The 25,562-nt window shown below is 35.4% G+C and overlaps 1 long non-coding RNA gene across 1 annotated transcript; it reads right to left on the reverse strand.

Moving 5' to 3' along the window:
• Positions 1–4,391: 4,391 nt before the first annotated feature.
• LOC114485982 (uncharacterized) lies at positions 4,392–22,403 on the reverse strand. Its single transcript, XR_003679228.1, has 3 exons — positions 22,372–22,403; positions 16,499–16,563; positions 4,392–4,488 (listed from the first exon to the last, which is right to left on the reverse strand). It is a non-coding gene; the product is annotated as an uncharacterized lncRNA (long non-coding RNA).
• Positions 22,404–25,562: the final 3,159 nt, after the last annotated feature.

Genomic DNA, 25,562 nt, shown 5'->3' on the forward strand with positions numbered 1-25,562 from the left:
CCCCTGCACCGGCAGGCGGACGCGCAACCACTGCGCCACCAGGGAAGCCCCGATATATTCATTGATTTTAAAGTAATGAATGAAGTGAGTGTGAAGCAAGAGGACTACAGGGAGAATATGATGAGCAGGTCCTGTTTGAAGTTCGGATTCTAGCAGGGAATACAGAAAGACAGAAAAAAAATGAATCACAATTAAATGTAGCTTAGATTGAATTCACACTCTAAGGAAACAGTGTTGTGTCAGAGACCAGCAGCAAAGACTAATTTAGAAATGTAAAAGGACACATTATAAACAACTGTATTTTAAAAGATAATAAACAGTTGAGTAAAACGAGAATGTTACTATGCTCTTTTAGAATACCTAGGCATTTCAGTTGGACCTTCATTCTAGATTTTTAATATTTTTGCTTGAGTTTTTCTTACTTGTGCCCTTTCTACTATCCTTTGCTATCTCTAAGATTTTGGGGAAATATGTAATTACTACCCTAAGGCCTTGGTATTCAGTAACTACTCTTTTTTGAAGAACTGAATGAAAGATTAAATGAAGGATTATTCATTTATTGTACAAGTCTGTTGTACAAGTTTGGAGAGAACTTAGTCATTATCAGTCAGGGCTGGAGACCCTAAGGGTTTATGGAGTTGTGAAAGGATTTTTGCTCAAGTCCAGTTAGAAGGAATTTTATGGGGTATCAGAACAGGTTTAGCAAGTACAGATGACTGAAACAGATGTGGAGCCAAAATTCATGAGCTTCCATTGTGCTCAGTAACTTAGATAGGTGTCATCAAAAAGATGTAGCCTAAGGAAGAACTGGTGGGAGTTTCTAGGTCTTTTCTTTCTCTCCCTTCCTCTCTCCTTCCCTCTCTCCCTCCCTCCCTTCCTCCCTTCCTTCCTTCCTTCCTTTTGTCCTTGCTTCCTTCCTCCCTCCCTCCCTCCCTTCTTTCCTTCCTTCTTCCTTCCTTCCTCCCTTCCTCCCTCCCTCCCCTCCTTCCTTCCTCCCTCCCTTTCTTCCTTCTTTCCCTCCCTCCCTTCCTTCCTTCCCCCTTCTTTCCTATTTTCTCTTTTACGTTGAGTTTGTGGTTTAAATTGCTATGAATTTTATTTGTCTTTTTTTCCCTGAATGAAATGCATACTATTTAAAGAAAAATAACACAATCTGCAGTATCTCAGAGAGACATAGGGGATTGGACCTCTTCCGAAACAGAATTTTGTTTTCTTATTCAACATTTAAGACATTCTTTGGATATGAGAAGACATTTTTCAAAATTAGATATACAAAAGACCAACAGGTACATGAAAAGATGCTCAACATTACTAGCTAATGAAAATTAAAATGACAATAAGATATCATTTAATTCTTGTTAGAATGACCATTATCAAAAGGACAAGAGATAACAAATACTGGTGTGGATGTGGAGGAAAGAGAGCACTTATGCACTGTTGGTGGGACTGTAAATTTGTACAGCTGTTATGCAAAATAGTAGGGAGGTGCCTCAAACAATTAAAAATAGAACTACCATATGATGCAGCAACTCCAATTCTTGGAATATATGCAAAATAATTGAAAACACTAATTCAAAAAGATATCTGCACCCCGATGTTCATAGCAGCATTATTTACAATAGCCAAGACATGGAAACAATGTAAGTGTCCATTGATGGATGAATGGGTAAAGAAGTTGTGATTATATACATAATGGAATATTATTCAGCCATAAAAATGAAGAAATCCTGTCATTTGCAACAACATTGTTGGACCTTGAAGGCATTATGTTAAATGAAATAAGTCATACAAAGACAAATACCATATGATCTCACTTATATCTGGAATCTAAATAAAAACATAAAACAAACAAGCAAACAAAAAACCAAATTCACTGCAAAAGAAATTAGATTTGTGGTTACCAGAGGTGGTGAGTGATTGAAGGAGAATTAGAGGAAGGTTGTCAAAAGGTGTGAACTTTTAGTTATAAGCTAAATAATTATCAAGGATGTAATGTACAGCATCATGACCATAGCTAACAATGCTGCAGGATACACAGAAAAGTTAAGAGAGTAAATCCTAAAAATTCTCATCACAAGAATTTTCTTCCTTTTTTCTTTCCTTCTCTTTTCTTTTTATTGTATCTGTGTGAGAAGATGGATGTTAGCTGACCTACTGCAATCATTGCACAGTATATGCAAATCAAACTATCATGCAGTATGCCTTAAATGTGTACAGTCAATTATTTCCCAATAAAACCAGAAAAAAATCTCTGCTCCTTCATTTGAAAATATCTGAGTTCCTCTAGTCACTGGTATATTTATTGCATCTCTGCTCTCTTTTGGGTGAACTATGCTAAGAAGAAGTGGATTTTATATTTATGTGTTCACTGATTTACTTTTTAAATAAACAGGAGCTAAATTTCGTATATATCAGGCTTTTTGCACAAGGCACTGGGAAAAGAATTGTGAATTCAACAACCTATGTTCCTAAAGAGTTTGATAGCTAATAGTTTGGACAAATCCTTAGATAGGTACCTGTAACAAAGGTCTGGAGTACCTGTTATGGAGCACAGAAGAGGAAGTGACTAATTCTATATTGAAGTATGGGTTAGAAGAGTGGGTCTTGCTGAGAAAGGTTTGAGGAGAAGTATGTGGTTGAACTGAGTCCTGAAAATTGAGAGAATTTTTACCAGATGGATGAAGGTTTGAGGGGGGGATCAACCAGTGAGGAAGAAAAGCCTTACAAAAAATAGAGGTATAATGGCTACTGAGGTGTTTCAGGGACCAGAGTTCGGGGTATTAGATGGGGCAGTGGTGCTTATTAAATTCCCCCCAAACAGGCAGAGAATAGATCAGAAATGGCCCTGTATGTGATTCTAAAGGATTTGAAATTTATGCTTGGATAGCCACTAGAGACCATAATGAAAGTAAGAAGATGGGTTCTAGAATGAGCTCTGGGTTACATGTGAAGATAAATATAGGGTATGGCCAGAGAGAATACAGAAAAACCTACATAATGACTATTTTATTAATCTAAGGAAAATTAAAATAGTGTCAGTGAGAATGGAGAGTAGGGGTAGGATCTAAGGCATTTTAAGAATGTAGAATCAGTAGGTTGGATTGGTTGGGCAGTAGGGGATTGAGAAACTGTTGAGGAATAGAAGGGAGTCAAGGATGACTCCTAGATTCCTGATTTATGAAAAATAGGCGTAAATGAAATATATGATATGAAGATTCATTTGGTTTATGTCTTTTTATTGAAGAATTTATTGAAGAATTCTTGCTTTTTCTTAACCCATTCTTTATACCAAGCTGTTCAATTCATTGCTTGAAAATCTAAAGCAGAAGAAATATATAAAGGTTTCAAAAATAGTCACATTAAAATTGCAAGCAAATTGGTCTCTGCATATAACAGTATGCTATTATGTTCATTATCTTGTCCTAAGCTGGAGTCATTCTTTATCTAAATTCCCAAATACTATTTTTTCTGATTCACTTTATATAGTATTACTATACATATTAGAAACCTTAACTTTGGGATGAGTAGATAGAAATTACCCTCAAATATAAGTTGCATGAATTTGAGGACTATATTCCAGCATTAAGCACAGGGCTTCACATAAAAACTCAATCTTGTTGATTGAATGAGTGAACAAATGAATGAACAAAAGGATTATACAATAACAAACTCATTGTTTCAAAATGCCAATCAGTTGTTCAATCTGTTGGGAATTATTTAGAAGTGAAATTTCTTTACGATAATATAATAGCAGAAACATTCAGTTCAATTTAGTTTTCCAGCTACCAATTCCCTGCTCTCTAAATGCAATCTAAATCAGGTCTGTAACCTAGTATTCTTTATTCACCAAATAAAAATGCTGTTTTTAGAAATTGTCTGGAGGTGACCCAATGGGTAAGCATTCAGAATTACTTTAGATAGGACCTCATTTTAAGAAATGTACATATTAAAAGTATATAGCACATTTCCTCCTTTATTTTGTCCTGTCACCCCATGGGCTGATGCCTGGGGGAATCCCAAAGCAATTCCAAATCCTAACATGCAGAATTTTATGTGAAACCTAGCTAGAACAAAGGCTGCTTGTATTTTTTCAATGATCACTTTCTTTCATGGCCTGGCACATAAAAGATGGAGACTTTTCTCTTTCTATTCTTGAATAATGGATTTAAAAAACGTATAAGACATCTCCAACATAATATAAACCCAGGGAGTATGTGATGGAAATCTTAGAAATGCCCTGCCAATAAACACAAAGAATTAATCATCCCACACATTTATTAGCCTACCCCACTCCCATGAGATACAGCAGTAGTAAACGTAATTCATCCAACATTCTTTAATACTTGCCAGATAAGAAGGACTCCTCGTCCTCACTTCAGTGACAGGTTGATAGTTGCATTTTGGAAACATTTGTCCAGATCCAAGAGCTTGGGTTCTGTGCAATTTATTTACTTGGGAGACTTTTGGCAGGAAGTGCTATACCCTTACCTGGCAGAAGAAGAGAGGGTGGGGGATTTTCTTTCATTTTAAGTTGTGCTTAATTCAGTCTGAAGGAAAATAACTACAGAGCATAAGTAAGAAGGATTATATACAAAACCTACAGAGTGGGGTTAAAAATAGCTTCACCCCAGCATCTGAGGTGGAGTTTCATTATCCTGTATATCTTAAGGATATATTTCTCCAACTTTTCAGCTACTTCCTGGGGACTCTCCACTTATATTTGAACTTTTTTGTAAGCCAGATACAAGATTATAACTCCAGCTTTGGCTGCTCTTTTGATGCTGTGAAGCTTACATTCATATTTCAGGCCCATAGAGCTCTAATTATATAACTACTCTGTATCACATCAGAGGTGTTCTCTAGGCATGGAGAGAGAAGATCTACCCACATCCCTCCTGCACTGAGGTATATTTCTCTCTTAGGAGCCCCTGGACCTCCAATTTAGAGACATTTCCACACCTACGGTTCATTTCTGACAAAAGTAATCACAGATTGTTCTTTCTGCTCCTTGTTTTGTATTGTCTGCTTTGACCACATCCAATTGTACTATGCCCTTCTACTACTGTGGCCAGATTGGCAATGAGGCAGCCATTCACAGATTGACCAGTATACGCATAGCCTGGGGCAAGAAGCCAACCCAAAGGAGGACATCTATTAGTGGAGCAAGTCAATTACCCTGCATGAAATACTAGATCTATAGAAAATCTGGCAATTTAGGGTCAAGATATCTATACAGATCATGCTTTGATGCTCTTCTGCAAATGCTCAATAGACTAGATAGAAGCAAAAATTTTTAAACACCTAAGTATATATTTTTTAAGATTTAAACATCTATGAGCACCAGAATGCAAGATCACTGTGATAATAGAGTAATGGTAAAATGTGAAAAGTATAGCCATAAAAAGAACAACAACCAAAAACCCTTAAGTGTCTTTGGAGACCAGAAGTGGTAGAAAAAAGGATTCAGAAAAGATTTGAATCTATAGACTTTTTGGGATCTGGGTGGAGAAGCAGGCAGATCCAGCTAAGTAATTACATTATCTTTCTGACTTGCCATCCTTTACTTTGGCTTCACATTCAGTTGTTACCAGGATGGCTGCCGTGGTTCCTGACATCACATCTCATATTCACTTGGACTACCTTTAGAGGAAGAAAAGGACCATCTCTTTCTTAGGTCTCCTTCTTAGAGAAAGAATATCTTCCTTAGAGGCCTCTAAGAGGACTTCCCTATGTATCCTATTGGCTAGAGTTATGTCACATTACATTCTTTACCAGATCACTGTCAAGGAAGTGGGAGTTATCATTGCTGGAATAGAACAATCATCTGGTGTGACATGAATGTTTACGAGGAGTCCACCAAAAATATCCACCACAATTCATCCGTTTTATGCATTATGTCAAAAATGCTGATATAAAAATAAAACATACCCTTTCTCAAATAGAAAAAACTCAAAGTATCATCTATGTTCAAATTTAGTATTTTGGGTGATGTGTAATCCCATAAAGCCCCTGCTTAATTTTTCATATTCTATATCAAGGGTTAGCAAAATATTGCGCTTGGACCAAATCTGGCCTGCTGCCAGTTTTTTTGTGGCTCTTGGGCTAATTGTGTTTTAAAATAATTTTTAGTATTTAAGTTTTTATTGGATATATATATACTCTGTTTTTCCTCTTGGTCCAGAAGCCTAAACTATTTATTATGTAGTCTTTTCTGAAAATGTTTTTTACCCTCTGTTTAGACTTTGGACTAAAAGACAAGTTATCCAGCCCAACACAGCCAATATACAATAATAAATTATTTTAAAAATCTGGTTTTAAAAAGGGTTGAATTGTTGGTTCCCGAGGATAACAATCTTGCATGAATTTTCTCCTGTATCAGTCTCTGTGAGGTTGCCTGTTCTTTCCTTCCTTACATGGCCTTACAAGAAGTCCACATACATAGAGGTCACGAGAGCTCTCCCTCCCATTAAATCTAAAAATGTCTAATGTAATTTCCAAGAACTCATTTTATTTGCTCCTTTAACAAAGCTTGCTCTTCTGATGGTTTCTCTACCTCTCTGTGTCTGAGAGAAATAAAGAGAAGGAAGATGTGGTTGTTTTCCAGGGGTTGGCCCTTCATCCCTGAGACAATGTCAAAATTATAGATAATGAGCCATAGAAAAGAACGAAATAATGCCATTTGCAGCAACATGGATGGACCTAGAGATTATCATACTAAGTGAAGTAAGCCAGACAAAGACAAATATGCGGCATCACTTATATGTGGAATCTAATAAAAAATGATACAAATGAACTTATTTACAAAACAGAAACAAACTAACAGATCTCAAAATCAAATTTATGGTTACCAAAGGGGAAACATTGGGAGAAGAGACAAATTGGGAGATTGGGATTAACATATACACACTACTATATATAAAATAGATAGCTAATAAGGACCTACTGTATAGCACAGTGAACTATACTGTAATAACTTACATGGGAAAAGAATATGAAAATAATGGATATACATGACATATATATGTGTATAACTGATTCACTTTGCTGTACACCTGAAAGTAACACAACATTGTAAGTCAGCTATTCTCCAATAATAATTTTAAAAAAAGAATAAAAGATCCTTAGGAGAAGGTAAAGCTTAAGTTAATGCCTATATAATGCCTATTTGTTTACTCATGTCTGAATCTGTTTCCTGATGGGAAAAGTGGGAATTGAAATATTTATTGCTTAAGTTTATGTATTTTTATTTTGTTTATTCTTTTAATAACTATAGTAGAAATGTACCTGCTTTTCTTTAGTTAAGTCTCATGGGAAGCTTGGTATTCATTCACGTTGCTCAGTGATTTGTTGTAATGTAGTCTGATTCTAACAATTCACTTGTTTGGGAAGAAAACTTCCTTTCCCCTTCTGATTTCTGTATATCCTTATTCGGAAAGTGAGTTTGTGTAAAACCTATTATTTTAAAGTTAAAAACAGCACTTTCACAAAATTGCCTTACTCCCAAGCACTTCTAAAACAAGTTTAATCTTCCAGGGTTAAAAAATCTCATTTATTGTTGCTTTTAAGTGCCTGCGGAGATATGAAGAGCTAGGTCATGAATACTTTTTTCAGTCATATCATTTTGGAATATGTTAAAAGGACAGGCACATATAATACCTTTTCTGAGATGTTCTTTATTTTAAATCTTGAATAAACTTTTACTGATGTCTGCGGTATGGTTTTAAGCCAGCCCCATGGATAATTAGGTCATCTGCTTTAAGGCAGAGGATTTCTTATAGTCAGAAAACCAAACAAATTTGCTGTACACATAAAATTATTAATAATGAGAGGAGATATTTTTGTAGGTTTACTCTGATAAATACAAGAAATACTATCAAGTGTCATGAATTACTTTAAAATATAATCATTGTAGAGATGGCCATTTACTGCTCTTCTAATAATTTCATCCAATTTATTTTCTATTTCATATCATTATAATGATCTCATTTTCAATTTTATAATACAGATTTTATTTTCATATTGTCTGATTTTTACAATATACATGAGGAGAAGCTATCATGGAATTAGAAAACTGGAGAGAAATGTGAATTCTAATCCAGGAAGTCTCCTATAAATTGAATGTTATTGGATACTTTCAAATTAGTATAAGGTTGACACATTTGTATAATTTAAGGGAAGTATCTTTCTTATTTTATTTACTATTCTTATTTATTATGTAGCAATCATGATAATTTTTTTCTTTTGAAAAATTAATACTGTGAATTATATTTTGAAAACCTTCTCTTAGAGAATATTTTTGCTTTTCTGAAATTACTGCTACATAATCTTTTAAAAATTTTATTGTTAAATTTTATTGTTTTCAATCTACTTAGGATTTTTACACTGATTCTCTATGTGAGATTGGTCTTCTTTCTTTTGAAGAGCAGTTAAATCAATGGGGGTATTAAATTGGGGTTCCCAGAAGCTAACAAGGAGATGCACATTTATATGCAGACACTCCCAGGAGGATCCAGTTGGGGGTCAGGGAAGAAGAAGAAATTATGCAAAGGTAAAGGAGCTCCCATTGTAAATGACAGCAGTATTTGCCTTTGCTCAGGGGAAGGGGGCCTCCTTTTCTTCCAGGATCAATCAGTTATGGGTTCTGGTCCCAATTAGTCCCCCAGAGGGGACTCAGCTCAGGGAAGGTAAAATTCCAGGCACTTCTGGCCCTAAGAGGTCCTTTACCCCAGGGAAAGTGTAAAGAATGTCACAGAAGCCAGCTGTTAGAGGCAAAACATGCAAAGACTAGCCTAAGTATCCTAGGGGAATGACAACCGTCCAATTCAGGGATAAATCCTGAAAGAGAGCCTACATGTATTTTCAGACTGGCCAGTCTAAAACATGCTTCTTAAATTGCAAGAAATAACTTTGGTCCCGGGCAAATAAATTAAATCACCAAATAGCTTGTGTCCACTTTCTGAAGTCAACCTCTAAGATTAAGTGTATTCTCTCTGCATTTAGCAAATGCATGAGAAAATTCCAAACATGAAAGAGATGCTAAAATAAGTGTATACAAAGCTATCCATTTCATATGTGAAAATGATGTTTTGAGAGGTAATTTTAAAATAATATGAATTAGCTCAGATTATTTTTATATGTGTTCATTATTAGCTCAAATAATTTGGCACATTTGCAACATGGAATTTCTGTGATATCTTATAGAAGGAATAAAACTTATTTCGGCACAGGCATTTTAAGGTCTCTAAAAGTAGTAGGAGGAAGACTTTTTTAAAAAACTAGGCAAGTATGATCAAATGTCAATGTTTAATAAATAAACATAATTTCTATTTTACCATCTAGTATTTTGTTCAGAGGTTTAGAGTTAAGCATGCGATTTTTAAAAAGATGATGCCAAGCTGCAGGTATAAAAAATGGCATATATTCAATATATATTTAATTTTGGGTAATTATGCTAAGTGTATTTGTGTATATAAAAGACCTAGTGGAGTATTGGCCAGAGTTTCATCTCATGTCATTGGACTTTCCTTCTTTCTGTCTTCCTACATTAATTACATTAGCATTATTTATTAATGCCTATTTTGTTAGAAATATCTATTACCATTGTTCAATTAGGAAAGGTCCTTTCCCCTTTACTCTGTCTCAAGTACCTTTTGGTATTTTATGTACAATAACATAAATTACCTAAAATCTTCTGATGAATAAAATAGTGTCATAAATTTGACAATAACTTGACCATGTTTAGCCAGAGGGCTATAATTTTATTTTTTTTTTAATTCTTAAAGTGACTGCATCGTTCAAAGAGGATGTCTTCATTCGTTAATTAAAGTTCTTCTCCTAAAACTTTGAGCTGATGTCCCCGAGTTGCTCCTGGCCACTGCTCTGATCTCCTCCTAGCATCTTCTGGAGGACCACCTCCCCTTGGGCCACTGACACATCAACTTTCCTGTACAAACTTCCTATGCAAGGCCACATCTTCTACCGGGCACCCATTTTGCACACCTAGGTGGTGACATGAGGAGAAATCAAAGGTTTCTGATGCTGGTTCTACATCCCTCTCTCATCCTTCTTACCTCACTCAATTGTTCACATGCTTTTAGGATAACCTTGAGTGTTACCTTTCCAACATTCAGGTAGAGTTAATTCTCTATGGATATATTTTGTGAAAAAAATAAATTAATTAACTGATGTATCCTCATAAGATCATGGGTTTCTTCTGTCCAAATATCAGGGACTCTCCCATGACACCCTGTAATCAGAGACATTCTTTAGGAGAAAAGGGGGGAAGTGTTACCTCATAAGTGAGTCAACATTCACCTGACAGATACTTTCTAAATTACTTCTTCTAGACCAAGGAGCTTTTAATTTTGATCTCTATTACTGAATAAGAACCTACTCCTTAAGACTATCTTTTGTCTAGAATTTATTCCATAGCATTCTTCAAAATTCTTGAATTGTGGGGCACTGAGTTGGGGTCTTATAGAAACTTACCTCTTAGACACAGGCAAACGTAGTAGTGGCCCATCTTGAAAAGCCAATGGCAGTAGCTGAGGGCACAGATGTCAAGTTTATTAAATGACCCTTTATATTTTTGCCTGTTGGGAGGCTGTTATACAGAAGTAGGAGGAGTGTGGGAGACAAAACAAAATTCAGATTGAAAGTAATTGATTTTCTGTTTGTTGCTTAAAGAGAAAACAATACTCTTTTGTCAGTTGCTAACAACCCAGAGCACTATTAATTTAAAATATATGTGTGTGTGTGTGTGTGTGTGTGTGTGTGTGTAAGCTTCATTATGTGTTAGCCATGCTAAAGACAGTTTCTTTAGCTTAGCTGCATTCTTTAGTTGAATTCAGTTATAGATTTTGTGGATGATTTAAAGTGAGTTCTAGAACAGCCCCAGGATAGTCCCAAACACACACTCAGGAGTTCCATTAATGCAGCTGATTAGATGAGGCTTTGTAAAGCTTTCTGGGTAGTTTTTAAAGCTCCCTGGATTATCATCTTTATTTTAAATTATTGTGCCAAGGCCCTTGGTTCAGCTGTCCCTTATTCTGTCTAAAGGCATTTATAATATACATTTCTCCCACATGTAACTATATGTGTTTGGGGAATAGTGTTTAAAAAAGTAAGGTGCATTAACAAAATAGATTTTATTTTTTGACTGTATGCAGTTCTTTGTTCCTATGAGCAATTCACAGCTGCACTTTGCTATAGACTTGACTTAAGCAACCTTACATCTAAAGAATCACTTACAATACACTTCTATATGAATATGTGATCAGATTTCTAAAAATGCCAACAACAAACTGTCACAACAAAGACAGGCCTAAAGAGACATGACAACTAAAATTAATGTGATTTCCTGGATAGAATTCAAGAACAGAAAAAAAGACACTAGGTAAAAACTAAGGAAATCTGCATAAAGCATTATTTTATTATGATAAATGTTTATTATAATTAAATGTTAATAATAATGTATCAATATTTGTTGATTAATTGTCACAAATGTGCCACACTAATGTAAGTTGTTAATAATGAGGGAAGCTGGGTGTGAGGTATATGGGAATTCTCTGTACTATCTTTGTAATTTTTTGGTAAATTTAAAACTATTTGAAAATAAAAAGGTTATTAAAAAATGCCTCATAACCAAAGTCACTTTGAGATATATAAGTGGCAAATGCCATTTGTGGTAGATAGATTGCAAAAATATCCTGAATTCTTGACCCCATCTGTGTCTGTGTACTTTGCAATGTATCTTTATAGATCTTCTCATCATGAGGAATATTTTTCTCCAATTCTTGTAGTTGCATTGACCTTGTGACTTGTTTTGGACAATAGAATATGACAGAAGCAATGGAGTGCCTGTTTCTAGTCTAGGTCTAGAGAGTCCTGTGTGCTTCCATTCTTTCTCTCTTAGACCCTTGTCTTCAGTGTGGTGGAAGATGAGAGCATAAGTAGCAGAGCTGGGTCAGCTCAGTTGTGCAGCCAAAGCCCCAGGCATGTGAGAGCCCAGCCAAGATCAGCCAAGCCACCTGGCTGACTTGCAGCTCAATGCAGGTGACTGAGTGACCACTGAGGGGAGGTGATGCCAGAACTCCCACCTGATTCAGAGTCTCCTAAACAATCATAGGTATGTTTTAAACAACTGAATTTGATGGTACTTTTTAATGCAACATTACTTACACACCATTGATTCTGTACAAATAGTGAATTAAGTTAATTACACATTTACCTTATACATAGTAAAAAGCCTGAGGTCAAACAAAATTGCTTCATATTGTTAACATGGTGATCTTGAAATAAACACTCATTTTCTTATTATATCCTATCCTAGCTTTCTCTAATCAGTTTTTCATTAAAAAATATGTCATAGATTGAGTTTATTATAAAATGCTTTTCTACATTTAAGTTTTCTCTCTTATGATTAAGGTTTATGCCAGTGTTGTTGGTTTTCTTTTTTTGATACAAGAAATGATGTCAGAAACCCTATTGCCATTAATGATCATCTCCTTTGAGCCTCCTTTTTGGTCACCATTCTCCACTGTTAATAGGAACAGTTCTTTTTTGAAGTGCTTACCAATGAGCTGAAACTTCCTTATCAAAAGTTCCACTGAAAATTGTAGCTGTGAATATAGCACAGTTAGATGATCAAGGTCCAAGTCCTGTCTGGCTCAGAACTGGCAGTATATGCTTTTACTACATTATTATACTATTTCCATGAGACTTTATGGTCCTCAGCTCTACAATGAGGACTATAGTAACTACTACCTCATAAATATTACATGGAGATTAAATGACATGACATTTAGGGCTTAGCAAGTTGCACGGATCATGGCAATCACTCAAGAAAGATTGTTACTATTTCTCCTATGTGCCAGAATTTAGAAAATTCTTGTTGTGATCTCTGCTAATATTTTACTTTAGCACATTTTTGCTATGGAATTTACCAAAACTATGGGCATACTGTTTTTTTTGGGGGGTGGCATACTCTTTCATTTAGAAAATTAAATTTTTTCTAACTGTTATAAAATCAGTTAAAGTATTGATAAGTAGGGTGCACAAATAATAAAGAAAAAGAGAGAAAGAAAAAAAGTTTTAAGAAGAAAAAAGTATCAAAGTTGGAAGTGTATTTTTTAAAATTTTTTAATTGAAGTATGGTTGACTTACAATATTGTGTTAGTTTCTGGTGTACAGCAAAGTGATTCATATTTTTTTCCATTATGGCTTATTATAGGATATTGAATATAGTTCCCTGTGCTATACAGTAGGACATTGTTGTTTATCTATTTTATATGTAGTAGTCTGTACCTGCCAATCCCAAACTCTTAATTTATCCCTCCCCCACCCCTTTCCCCTTTGGTATCCATTAATTTGTTTTCTATGTCTCTGAGTCTGTTTCTGTTTTGTAAATAAGTTCATTTGTATAATATTTTAGATTCCACATATAAGTAATATCATATGGTCTTTGTCTTTCTCTTTCTGACTTACTTCACTTAGTATGATAATCTCTAGGTCCATCCATGTTGCTGCAAATAGCATTATTTCAATTTTTTTTTTTTTTTTTTTTTTTTTTGCAATACACGGGCCTCTCACTGTTGTGGTCTCCCTCTTCTGTTGTGGAGCACAGGTTCCAGACACGCAGGCTCAGCGGCCATGGCTCACGGGCCCAGCCGCTCCGCGGTATGTGGGATCTTCCCAGACCACGGCATGAACCCATGTCCCCTGCATTGGCAGGTGGACTCTCAACAACTGTGCCACCAGGGAAGCCCCATTATTTCATTTTTTTATGACTGAGTAATATTCCATTGTATATATGTACCACATCTTCTTTATCCATTCATCTGTCAGTGGACATTTAGGTTGCTCCCATTACTTCACTTAGTATGATAATCTCTAGGTCCATCCATGTTGCTGCAAATAGCATTATTTCAATTTTTTTTTTTTTTTTTTTTTTTTTTTGCAATACACGGGCCTCTCACTGTTGTGGTCTCCCTCTTCTGTTGTGGAGCACAGGTTCCAGACACGCAGGCTCAGCGGCCATGGCTCACGGGCCCAGCCGCTCCGCGGTATGTGGGATCTTCCCAGACCACGGCATGAACCCATGTCCCCTGCATTGGCAGGTGGACTCTCAACAACTGTGCCACCAGGGAAGCCCCATTATTTCATTTTTTTATGACTGAGTAATATTCCATTGTATATATGTACCACATCTTCTTTATCCATTCATCTGTCAATGGACATTTAGGTTTTCATTTTTTTATGACTGAGTAATATTCCATTGTATATATGTACCACATCTTCTTTATCCATTCATCTGTCAGTGGACATTTAGGTTGCTCCCATGTCTTGGCTATTGTAAATAGTGCTGCTATGAACATTGTAGTGCATGTATCAAAGATGGAAGTTTATAGAGTGGTCACCACTTATACTAATGAGAGGGCACTAAATGCTTTATCTATATCACCCTGTATAATATTCCCAACACCTCTGCAAGATAGGTATGATTAATAATTTTTTTAGAGTTGAGAAAAATTTGACTAAGAAAGTTGTAATAACTTGACTAAGAACCAACGATAATGGTTGATGGAGCCACAATGCAAACCCAGCTGTGCCCAAAAGTGAGCCAAGGGCTCTCCTAGCATCTTGCCTCACTAAATGTATTCAACCTAGAGTCTTCCATACACAATTACTGTATTCAGTGTAGAAGTAGACCTTCAGTGCTGCCAAGGATAGTGTTATTCTGCCAGTGAAAGCAGGTGTTTCTCCCCATACCTACCTTCAAATAGCATACTCATTACACGCAGATATATCATGATAGCCCATAACTGGAGTGATTTTCTCATATTCAAATGTGTTTGTTGAACAGATCAAACAGACGTTTAAGATGCTAATGTCTGTCCCTCAAATACTCAGCTGTTCACTGAATCCTAGCCTTGCAGTTATTCCTGGATTATATTGTATAAAGCAGCTTTGCTTTTTCACTTTCCTTTTTGCTCCTGGATTTTTTAAAGGGAAAATGTATTAAGAATATTTTAATACTTTTGGGGGGAGGGGGCAGGAATAAGATTATTAAAACATCTGTAACTTTGACTCCACTCTTTAAAATGTGTAGTTTAAAAAACAAGCTAAGGATTTTTGTAACAAAATGCCCTGACGTGCACATGCTGTGTGTTACTATTGATAAGTATATCACTGATGAAGTATATCATAATATGTCTGGAAATTTCTGATTCTCAACCTCTTTCTCCCTGAGGAAGAGAGAGAAGATCTCCTTTTGCAACCATTTTGGATACAAATGTAGATATTGAAGAGCAGTAGATTTGTTTCACGCATCAGGGAACTTTTATCAGCCCTATAAATAAGATCACCACCAGTTCCATTAAAGTCTGAACTATGAATGGGCCTCTTTATGTCAAGTATGAAGAAAACAGCATTTCCTTGGGTGTGGTAGGGTGGGTTGGTAGAGTCTTGGAGCAGAAACTGCTAGCAGATTTCCTGTGACATTGGCTTTAATTTTTTTTTTTTTTGGTTTGGAAAAAAACTTAGAAGTTAGAATCTCTGTTCTTCCTTGAAATTCTCTTTACAATAGGATAGAATTAGCAATTTATGTTGGAAAGGAGTATGTGTATGCGTGTGTGTGTATGTATGTAAATATATGTGCTTTATTGTAAAGTTATTTTATGGCTAAAGAGGCTTAAATGACTTAATAAGGTTGGAGACTATTACAAAATAGAAATCTTAGTGGATACTTTATTCTTGAACTATTTCTTAATGATTTTTGCCTAAAAGTTTTAGAAAATCCCTGGAAAATAATCCCTGAAATAGGGCAAAACAGGTAGAATGAGTTTGTAAATATTTGTTTCTCTGTATTTTAATGGATCTATATGGTACAAAAATCAGAGTTTAAAATACTTTGCAGTGAATCAAGATTCATGTTTCATTAATTAGAATAGAAAAATTTTCATCATAATCCATAAATGAGTGAATAGTATCAAAGTTAAAATATAAACTTGGAAATTATTATTAGGATTTGGATAACATTACCTGCATTGCTGACATAATAAGCATATTTGTGTAAGAAAGTTCAGAACTGATCAGATCCACCAAAGATAAGTCATATTTAGTTACTCCTCATGTATCAACAATAAGCAGATATCACTTCTATCTATTGTTTTCTATCACCAGATTCATGTTTTAATAATGAGAAACATTGAGTCCAGGGTTCCAAGTTACCAAAAATGCTTTGGAAAGAGGATGCTTCTTTAGTTTATTGTTACTTCAGGCCACTGGAGCCTACTATAACCCTCTTGTGAGCACTAAGGGTGCTAGACAGAGCTATGGATTCCAAAGAAGTCATACAATGACTGTCATCTGCCTAAATACTTCTTACATGGAGAGAAGACAGAATTTTTTTCCCCATAAAATATGTTCAGTTCACACTTACCCTACACTATTACTCATTTGATTAACAACATAATATTATTTTACATAGAAAACATACTTGGCATCATTCGTTGGAAGAATTTTCCCATCCTCTGCTTTTCCAGATTTTGAGAACATTTGGATCTGCATGGGATCAAAGAAAAGCTCTCTTTTAATGCCATTTAAGCTTTGAGAGAATAGATCATGGTGATTCAAATTATATAATGTTCAAACTGTTGTGTTAAATTTTAATTCCATAGTTATATAAAGATATCCAAACATTGTTTTAATTGAATATATTTGGCCTATCCTTTCTTATGTAATTGCTAATGCTTTCATTACAAAATAACAAGTCTGTAAATGATAATGCCACTAAACATCTAGTGATTAAACATGACTAACAGTTGAAATAATTATGAGTATTTGGAAGGCAATGGGGAGAAAAATGAAGCCACATGCCAAAATAAATATATCCATTTTTCACTGGAAAATGGGTTTGTACTAAATTTGCTAGTTCCAAAAGGAAAAGGCAAATCTCTGTTTCTTGTATTGAAACTGAGCTACATTTAAGTCAATTATTAGTCAAGGACCAGGTCCCCAGATACAAGTATCTAGAGGGTATGAAGCAATCAGGAGAAATATCAGGATTTATAGAATGTGTCCAAATTCCATGAAACGTCACTCCCTTGAATAATTCTGGGAGGTCATACACATAATTCCCTTCACATGTGGTGCAGTTTTTTCTGTGTTTAATTTTTAGTGCACAGATACAAATGGAGTTATCTTGCATTAACATGGCTCCTTAAAGATTATTACTCAATGTTACCCTATGATAAAAACTAAATCTCCCATTTTACTGAGCATATGGGCATTATTCTATGGAAAGCAGCTGTGGCTAATTCAGTCATATCTAAGAGTAACTCCCACCTGTCAAATGTATTTGGATCCATCTATTCCTCCATAATTAGAACATTCTATTGGTTGATTTTTTTTTTCTATTTAAAGCAAGTCATAGCTCTTCCTGTATGAAACCTATTATTAAAATTAGTTGTAAAGTGTTATTATTATTATAATTTTGTATCTACCAGGTGCTTTTTCAAGAAAAATAATTACTACCTATTTTATAGAGATATGAATATGTGAATGTAGGTGTGTGCAGGCATGTATGTTCATATTTTAAAATTAGCATGCAAATGAATTATATAAAAAATACTTAAAACCCATTTGTTACCATTATTATGATACTTTCAAAAGCAAAATACACCAAAAACATACATTTAGAGCCTAGGCAAGAAAAAGAAAGAAATCTAAATCAGAAAGGAAGAATTAAATGATCTCTTTTGCAGATGACATGACGGTATATATAGAAAAACCTAAAGACACACACTAACATACGTAAAACCTGTTATAAGTAATAAATTAGTTCAGTAAATTACAGGATACAAAATTAACATAAAAACAGTTTCATTTCTATACTGTAACAACTAATAATCCAAAATAAAAATTAATAATTCCATTTACATAGCTTCAAAAAGAATACAATATTTAGAGATAAACTTAACCAAAGAGGTAAAAGACTTGTACACTGGAAACTACAAAACATTGATGAAAGAAATTAAAGAAGACACAAATACATGAAAAGACATCTTAGGTTCATAAATTGGAAGACTTAATATTGTTGAAATCTCTATATTACCCCAGGCTACGTACAGATTCAATGCTATGTCTGTTGAAATCCCAATGGCATTTTTTACAGAAATAGAAAAAAAATTAATTTATATGGAACCACAAAGGACACAGCATATCCAAAATTATCTTGAGAAATAAGAATAAAGCCAAAGATGTTACACTTCCTGATTTCAAGATATTTTACAAGACCACAGTAATTAATACAGTATGACACTGGCATAGAACAGATATATAGTCCAATGGAACAGAATGGAAAGCCCACACAGAGATGGGCAACTTACTTTGATAAAGGCATCAAGAATGCACAATAGGGAAAAGATAATATCTTCAAGAAATGACCTTGGGAAAACTGGATATTCACATGCAAAAAATGAAATGAAATTGGACCCCTACCTCACACTGTACACAAAAATCCACTCCAACAATTTCTACCTGATGGTGAGCAATCAAAACACAGTATATCCCTTCTAGCCATCATTTTGGAAAGTATAATGATAAAATATAAAGGAACCAAAAAAAAAAAAAAAAGAAAGGAAATGACATTCAGACTTTCTTTTAGTAGTCAGTCATGGAGAAGCTAAGGAAGGGTACCTCCCTGGGTAGATCCTGATCAATTACAGGCTCACAGTAGGACAGGCAGCCATCAGGGACTGGCTGAGAAACAAGTGAGGACTTAACACTGGAAAGGAAACAAAGGTCCCTACTTATAAGGAAACAAAGAGAGATAAGTGATCTGAAGACTAAATTTGAAAGCAATATCTTTGGACTGTTTCCTAAGGAAAATTAGGCAATCTCTGAATAAAACGACTCATTTATTTCCTTCTCTTTAGTGATTGCCAAGCTTCAATGTGTTTAAATATCATTTGAAGTAGCTTATTAAAATGCAGATGCTCATATTTATTAAGTCCTGCAGAGCTCTCATACTTGCACCCTAACTGACTCTAAATGTGGATAAACCACAATTGGAGAAGTGATGCTGTCTCTCTCTACCTTCCTTCCTTTTAAGGATACCATTTCATGCATATACCATGGGGAAAACTGTAACCATCACAGTTAAGTTGCCTAAACTTCTCACTCTATAAAAATGTCTGCATATGCAGCCATCCATTCTTCCTGATTTTTGGTCTTAAAGGGAACATTGTACCCTTTGGTTATCTAAGGCTGATCCCCTACACTTTCTCCCATGCCCTCTCATTTTCATGGGGTCATTATGACATGTTTTATGTCTGCTCTATTTCTCTCTAGCACCTCCTGGTTTTGCAGTCTTTAAACATCCAACATCCTCCATTTTAACATTTCATCCCTTGATTCTCCTTCTATCCTTTTGTCAACAAAAAAATCAATCAGTCAATCTAAAAAATAAATGGAAAATTTTATTCGAACCAATTGAGAAATATAACCTGGGAACAGTCTCTCAGAAAGTTCTGAGAACTGTTCCACCCATTAGAGGTCAAAGCACAGTTATATAATGTTTTAAGACAGAGGGCTGTACATTAAATGATGAATTATTGGCAGTTTACACAGTCTAGTGAGTAGTGGGTCATGGGTCATCGTGGACCTTTGCAAGATCAAGAAAGAATGTTATCTTTTAAGGAGTTATCTTGTTGGTGCTAGGAGAATGTTGCTCTTTATGGTTGACCAGGTATTTCTGCCGATGGAGAAGATGGGGAGGTTTGGTGGATGCATAATGCAGATAGTCAATGGGAGATACAGTGGGGAGAGAGGAGGCTAAAGGTCAGAGAAAATTTTTTTCATGTTTAAATTTTTTTTCTTGTTTTTTCTTGTCATGAAATATGAATTTTATTTCACACTTTGACTACCTCTTCCCCTACCTTTCTTTTTATTTGTCCCTTTAAAGAACATTTATTTATGCTCATTGCATCTACTTCTTTGCCATTACAGATTCCTCATCCTTCTCTATCTGGCTTATGCCAATATATCTCCTCTGAAACTCCTGTCACTAACAGGACCTGTTAGCTCCATGTGAACACTCCTTTGGAAAATTTTGGGTCCAGCTTATTGAATCTCTTATTTATCTCTTCCTTTTTCTTGTAATACTTGCCTTCCTTGGTTTTTTTTTTTTTTTTTTTTTTTTTTTGCGGTAGGCGGGCCTCTCACTGTTGTGGCCTCTCCCGTTGCGGAGCACAGGATCCGGACGTGCAGGCTCAGCAGCCATGGCTCACGGGCCCAGCCGCTCCACGGCATGTGGGATCTTCCCGGACCGGGGCACAAACCCGTGTCCCCTGCATCGGCAGGCGGATTCTCAACCACTGTGCCACCAGGGAAACCCTCTTGGTATTTTTTAAAAATGGTTTTGCTCCTGTCTCTTTCAGAGGAAGAGTCATTCTTTCTGAGTCTCTTAGGGTAAACTGCTTCCCTGTCACACAATTATTCAATGTTCAGTATCTTCTTAAGTTTTTTCTTGTTCTAATTTAAACCCTATTTCTATGTGGCTTCATCCTCTTACATGCATATAACTATCACATACATTCTAACAAGTCCCAAATGTACATCTATCAGCCTAACTTCTTTTCTTAGCTTAAGGCCTATTTTATTAGCTCCAGCCCTACACAAATATCTCACAGATACTTGAAACTTAATATGTGCAAACCTAGACTCATAATCTCTTCCCTGCCTCATAACTGTTAGTATTTTATACTTTGTTTCTCATTATATGGCCAGCAGGTACCAGTTGTTCAAGTCAGACTTCTGGGAGTCATTCTTTACTTTTCTATTCATATCATGCTCCATAAAAAATTGACAAATACTGCTAGCCTAGAGTATAAATATCTTTGTAATTCACCCATTTGTCTCTATCGTCGCTCACACCATCCTCAGTCTAGACCAACTTCATTCATTTCTAGAACAATTGCAATAATATTTTCATAAGTAGCTACCTTATAGCAATTCTTGTCACATTTCAACTTATTCTCTATACTTTTGGTAATGATCTAACAAACATGAAATTAGCTTGTATCACCCTCTTGCTTTAAAAAGAAGTCATGAACCCAAGTGTGGCGTGACCCAGACTGACACAGGAATGTGTCGCAGACTAGAGAACACATGCTACCCTCTCTAAAGGGGGAAGCCACCATCAGCTTTGGCTGATAGCTCCACAACAGAATACAGGGCTGGTGTTTCTTGACCATCCATTTTTTTTTTTTTAGGAAAGCTGTACTTATTTACTTTTTTCTGTAAATAACACATATTCAGTCATTTGTTTAACACCTACATTCCCCGATGGACTCTAAGCATCACGAAGGCTGGGGCCTTAGCTAACTTCTTTATTGCCTGACACCTAGCAGGTGCTCAGAAAATGTTTTTGAATAAATGAATGCATGAATGAAAAGAGAAGAAGAACAGAGGAGAAAGTGAACCATGTTCCTACCAAGGGCAGGGGAAAAGAGGGAGCGAGGAAGAGAAAGAGAAATCAGAATATTAAACATAGCTAGATCTTTAAGAATGAATAGGATTATCCCAGTCAGCAAGTATATTTCAGGCCTAAAAGCAGCATGTGAAAATGTACAGTTGTGTGAAATCATGTGACTCATTAAGAGAACTCTAGGTGTCTTATTGCTACAGTGTGGTCCACAGGGATAGCTGTAGACTATGAATTCTCCAGAAGAATTCGATCATGGGCCATGGGTGTGTACATTACTTGACATAAGTTAGACTTACTTGACATAAGTTAGAGAGCCAAAGATTTGTGTTTCAGAAAAATAATTCAAGCAACACTCTGACGAATGAATTCCAGGGGAAAGAAGATAGGAGAAGCAACTGTAGCTAAGTAGTTATTACAATAACTCAGGTGCAAGATGCTTAAGTTATAAATTGAATAAACAACACAGGGTAGGTGGAAGTGGATTTAAAAGACAATTAGGAGTAGAATCAACAATTCTACATCCTAGTCCCTTAGCATAACAGCCATAATAGGTATTTGTTTTTCCTAAATAAATACTGCATTTTATTGCCTCTGTGTATTTTCCCAAACTACTCTCTATGCCTGGACCTCATTTATCTTTATTTATTACCCAAGGAAGGTAATAAATACAACTTGTTATTTGTCCTTTAAAGACTTGCTCCCCAAAGTGTGGCCTCAGAACCAACAGCAGCGGCTTCACCTGGGAGCTTGCTGGAAATGCAGAATCTTAGGTCCCATCAAGACCTAGTGAACTAGAATCTGCATATTAACAAGATCCTCAGGGGACTCATAAACACACTAGCATTTGACAAGTGCTATTTAAATCCCAGCTCAAACCTCACCTCTTCCAAGAAACCTTTCTGAGCTTTTCCAGTCTCTCCAGTCCAGCAAAATAAATAAAGCTTACTTCTACTATGTTTACAAGTTTCCATGTGTCAGTTTACTTGTATCATAGTTATTTATACACATGTATTTTTCCCCTCCTTAAATAGTCAGGGACATGTCGTCTTAGGATCGTCTTGCCCATGGCTCCTGTGCAGGACTTAGCTCACTATAGGTTTTTCCCGAGAAGCAGTGAAAGCAAATTCTTTTGCTTCCATTGGCAGCCAAGTTGTATCTCCATGTCTTATGCTGATGCATCTTGTTGATTTCAGAACTCTCTTTGTCCATCTCGTAATAATGATCACTTTGCTCCAGTGAAGCATCATCCGTAATTAATTCATGTTAAATTCTTCCATTTATATTTGGTAGCCTTAAAGGTGCAACATCTATTCATTTACAAACCAAAGAATCCAGATGCCCAGATGATGGACTTCTTATCATTAGCCTTCTTAATGTAACATTTTTCTGAATTTTGGTAATATCAACTTGAAAGTGATTTCCTTCAAAACTCATCATCAGGAATAGATTTTTCCATCAAAGAATCACTGAATTTCCTGTGATCTATGTTATTATCTAGCTGTTATGTATTTATAAAACACTGCCCTTATTAATTTTTGCCTATTCATTTTATGCTTAGAATTTTAGGAAAAAAGAAAATTCTACACTAGACTGCGTGTAAGCTTACAAAAATTTTCCTTTTTCGGATGGTGAATTGAGATAAGGTTCTTTAAAAAATGGGTCACTCAAAACATCATTTTCCCTTAAGCAGCAGAGTGTACTTGAATGGTTTGGACTAAGTGTTTTAGATAAAGGAAGCACTCTTTGAAAAATAACATGCAGTTCACAGCTGGAAAAGAAGTAGTGAAGCGTTAAACTGTCCATTATGCTTAAAGAATAACTTGGCTAAAATCCTTCCTTGCCATTAAAAGCACTGAGTGTACTTTTGGACTTTATGTAACTGTACTTAGCGTGTCTGTTAAAGCCATTTATCAACATTTTTTATTTATCATTTAGACTAAATAATTAATTCATATCAATTTGGAGCTCCTCCCTTTTTAAAAAAAAATACATGTTACTTTTAGTTTCCATGAGAAGTGCTATACATGATATTTCAGAACTTAAAAATAATGAGACTCTCCGGAAGGAACCAATAGGCATTTTACAGGTTAGCAAGCAGCGTTTTCAGTTTAAAATTATCCCACTGGCTTTGTTGTGAGGTTTCTCTAAAAAATTCAGAAAGAACCGTAGGTGACATTTGAAGTTGAGGAAGGAGATAAGCAGAGACAAGGAGGAGACAACATTATTATTGTGTGTTTGTGTGCCAGGTGCTCTCTCTGATCTGAGGACTCAAAAGCAAAGATCCATGCACTTAGTTGACTAAATGCCACAGTCAGTTTAGAAAACATTCAGACTTTCTTTCTTTTCTTTTTTGCTTTAAATAGAGGAAAGGATATTAGCATTTCTTGAATGTCTTTGGGGTGTCAGAAATTTTGATAAGTATTGTAATAACACAATAATTGGGCTCTGGTGAGTTGAAGAAACTTAGGCTCAGAAGGAAGATTAATCTGTTCTAAATTACAGTGATAGTTTCAGAGTAGGATTTAAACTCAAGCTAGCCTATAGATTAAAGGTTCGCCATTGAACTCACCATTGTCAACAGTATCCATCATTTCTGTTGATCAATCACCTGTCTTACCATTGCTCTTTGAAGAGAATGTGCATTTTCCCCTATGTCTCCTATTTTCTATTTATCATCTCCATTCCCCATCCTTCTCCTTCACCTTTTTTTCTTTTTCTTGCTTTAGGTTCCCTGAATTTCTGGAATTTAGAATTTAGGAAACTATTAGCTATTATTCATTTGGATATTGTTTCTGCCACATCCTCTGTCACCCCAATTATATGTGTATTAAACATCTTGGACTTATTTTATGTTCTGTTTTCTTTCATTTCTTCCTAGTTTATTTTCTGCCTGTGATTCTGTTTAACTATTTTATACTGACATGCATTTTAGTTCAAAACTCCTGTATCTTGCTGTATCCAGTCTTTTATTAAAACTACTCATTGAGTTTTTAATCTTAGATATTCCATTCTTTGCTTTAGAATGTCTGTTTGAATCATTTTTAATTGATTCTAAATTTTGGTCAAAATTATCCATCCTTTTACATATTTTGCCCACTATTTTTCTAAATTTTCTTGTTCACATTATTTTCATAGCTATTATCCCTATTATCTTCATGGTCATTAAGCAAAATCAATATTTTATTATTCCAATAACTGGATCTTCCATTTGTGTTGACTGCAATATTTTTAGTCATGTTTCTATTCTTCTTTGGCCTGGTACAATAAAATACAAGGCATATAAAAAATTATAGTGTCTCTGGATAGTGTTGTCTTCTTCCACAGAAGGCTGACCCTAAATTCTGGCAAGCAGCCTTATTGGGAGAAAGTCTCCTTAATCCAGGTGGGGATTTAGCTGAGTCCAGATTTGCTTGAAGTTTTGATAAAGCTCATTCTATTTCTGTTTCAACTGTGTTCTAAAAATTTAGATCTCCATGGGCCCCAAGTGAAATCTTGGACTGTTTATTAAAACCCTTATTACTTGGTCAGATCTAAACTCCAATTTTGCCTTCTTAATACAGTAAGTCTACCAAAACTTCACTCTGAATTTCAGTATCTTTTGGCTTAGCTTCTGAACTTATTGCTCCATAAAACTTAACAATTTTGCAAATTTCTCAAAATGACAAACCTCCAACTGTCACACTCATTTCTCTCCACCTTTTTTTCTCTGCATGGGCTAGGCACATCAGTTCTTGATGGCCTTGCCAGGTCCAAACTCCAATGTTGTCTTTCCAGACCTGTGCTATTATTTAAAGTTCTTCTGGTTTCTTAGACTTGGACTTTGGAAGATTTCCCCACCTTTCTTCTGGGAAAAAGATCACCAAGGCCCTGGGGGAAGAAACAGATTGCAAATGTAGGCAAATCAAATGTTGGCTTACTTGAGAATTTCTTGAAAATCTTGACCTGGAAAGTTGTGGTTACCTCAGCAACTCTGTAGGGTATATATATGTAGATATGACATAAATATATATCATATTTTCCCTTTAGTAAGCATAGGCCTATAAAGGTAGAAGAGTTGACTATAAATATACAT

Source organism: Physeter macrocephalus, chromosome 1, assembly GCF_002837175.3.
Source record: "Physeter macrocephalus isolate SW-GA chromosome 1, ASM283717v5, whole genome shotgun sequence".
In the NCBI taxonomy this organism is placed as follows: Eukaryota; Metazoa; Chordata; class Mammalia; order Artiodactyla; family Physeteridae; genus Physeter; species Physeter macrocephalus.